The sequence below is a fragment of the Chlorocebus sabaeus genome, chromosome 10, assembly GCF_047675955.1.
Source record: "Chlorocebus sabaeus isolate Y175 chromosome 10, mChlSab1.0.hap1, whole genome shotgun sequence".
Classification (NCBI taxonomy): Eukaryota; Metazoa; Chordata; class Mammalia; order Primates; family Cercopithecidae; genus Chlorocebus; species Chlorocebus sabaeus.
Genome location: NC_132913.1, coordinates 74,327,955 through 74,330,341, shown reverse-complemented (window position 1 = coordinate 74,330,341; position 2,387 = coordinate 74,327,955). Strand labels below are relative to the sequence as shown.

Below are 2,387 nucleotides of genomic sequence, written 5' to 3'. Positions count from 1 at the left end.
AGAAATCCATCTTTCTGGACAGAGGAAGCATGAAAATGGGCCTCTAGGGGCCTCTGTGTTTAAAGACCGTGGAAGGAATTCCCATTTTTATTTTCTGTCTTTTCTTTCATTACTTCATCCCCCGGGTATATCTAATAACACAGAACTGTGCCACTGTGTGGAAGACTTAGACAGTAGACTCTTGGCCAGAGGGACTGGAAAAAGGGACCTCTGGGAGGCAGACTCTGTGAGAGAAAATTATTTTTCAAAAAGAGAGAGAGAGATGAGAGAGAGAGAAAGAGAGAGAGAGAGAGAGAGAGAGAGAGAGAGAAGCGGGCCCGCGCGGCTCGCAGCGGCAGCGTCGCCGCAGCGCAGGGGCAGCAGCAGCAGTGGTGGCGGCAGCAGCGGCGGCATGCGCGGATGTCGCGGGGTCTCGCGGCAGCATGGCGGCCTACCTGATCATGAGCGGCAACGGCTGCGTGCCCGAGGACTGCCTCACCGCGCAGCAGCTCTTTGCCAGCGCTGAGCGCCTCACCTGCAACGACTTCCTGATTCTCCCAGGATTCATAGACTTCGTAGCTGATGAGGCGGACCCGACCTCAGCCCTGACCCGGAAGATCACGCTGAAGATGCCGCTGATCTCCTTCCTCCATGGACACTCTGACAGGCCAACATAGCCATCGCAGTGGCTCTGATGGGAGGTATTGGTTTCATTCACCACAACTGCACCCCAGAGTTCCAGGCCAACGAGCGGCAGAAGGTCAAGAAGTTTGAACAAGGCTTCATCACGGACCCTGTGGTGCTGAGCCCCTTGCACACTCTGGGTGATGTGCTGGAGGCCAAGATGTGGCAAGCCTTCTCAGGCATCCCCATAACGGGGACAGGCACCATGGGCAGCAAGCTGGTGGGCATCATCACCTCCAGAGACATCAACTTTCTTGCTGAGAAGGACCACACCAACCTCCTCAGTGAGGTGGTGATGCCAAGGAAGGAGCTGGTGTTGGCTCCAGCAGGCTTGATGTTGAAAGAGGCAAATGAGATCCTGCAGCATAGCAAGAAAGGGAAGCTGTCTTTCGTCAATGATAGCCATGAGCCGGTGGCCATCACCGCCTGCACAGACCTGAAGAAAAACCAAGACTAACCTCTGGCGTCCAAGGATTCCCACAAGCAGCTACTGTGCGGGGCAGCTGTGGGCACCCCTGAGGATGACAAATACCCTCCAGACCTGCTCACCCAGGCGGGCGTAGACATCATAGTCTTGGACTCCTCCCAAGGGAACTTGGTGTATCAGATTGCCATGGTGCATTACATCCAACAGAAGTACCCCCACCTCCAGGTGATTGGGATGACAGCAACCCAGGCCAAAAACCTGATTGACGCTGGTGTGGACGGGCTGCGCATAGGCATGGGCTGCGGCTCCATCTGCATCACCCAGGAAGTGATGGCCTGCCCTTGGCCCCAGGGCACTGCTGTGTACAAGGTGACAGAGTATGCCCTGTGCTTTAGTGTGCCCATCATAGCCAATGGCGGCATCCAGACCATAGGGCACATGGTCAAGGCCCTGGCCCTTGGAGCTTCCACAGTGATTATAGGATCCCTGCTGGCCGCCACCACAGAGGCCCCCGGCGAGTACTTCTTCTCAGACGGGGTGCGGCTCAAGAAGTACCGGGGCATGGACTCACTGGATGCCATGGAGAAGAGCAGCAGCAGCCAGAAATGATACTTTGGTGAGGGGAATAATGTGAAGATCCCGCAATGTGTCTTGGGCTCCATCCAGGACAAAAGGTCCATTCATAAGTTCGTGTCCTATCTCATAGCGGGCATCCAACACAGTTGCCAGGATATCCGGCAGCAGCCTGTCTTTCAATCCTTGATGTACTCAGGAGAGCTGAAGTTTGAGAAGCAGACCACGTCGGCCCAGATCAAGGGTGGCATCCACAGCCCGCACTCTTTTGAGAAGCGGCTGTACTGAGGACAGTCGTGGAGGCCGAGGTGGTGGAGGGGGCGCACCCCAGTGTCCACTTTTGGGCACAGCCTCCCTCTGTAACTGAGTGATCCACAGATTTGCACTATAGGTTCCCCAGTTCCTTTCCAGGGAGAGAGGAGGGGAGGTTCTGAGGGGTCTGCGGCCTCTCGCTGGGCACCGTCTACAGACACTGGACTGCTCTCTGGGCCAGGCTGCCCTGGGAACCCCCCAACACACACACACCAGCTCAGCCAGCCAGGCTCTCAGGCCCTGCGCATGCTTCAGGTCTTGCTGCAGCCTGCTCCAGCCCAGCCCCCACCCCAGGGGCAGGAGGTCCCTCCTGGCTTCTTCTGTAGGGCACCTCCCTGCCCCCAGCCCCCCAGGAAATGGTGTTCCCCTGGCCCTGCCTCTGGTCCTTCCCAGGCCACTACCCCCTCAGCCA

General features: G+C 57.3%; 1 pseudogene; it reads left to right on the top strand.

Moving 5' to 3' along the window:
* Positions 1 to 422: 422 nt before the first annotated feature.
* Positions 423 to 1,951, top strand: LOC103217490 (inosine-5'-monophosphate dehydrogenase 1 pseudogene; annotated as a pseudogene).
* The last annotated feature ends 436 nt before the right edge of the window (positions 1,952 to 2,387 follow it).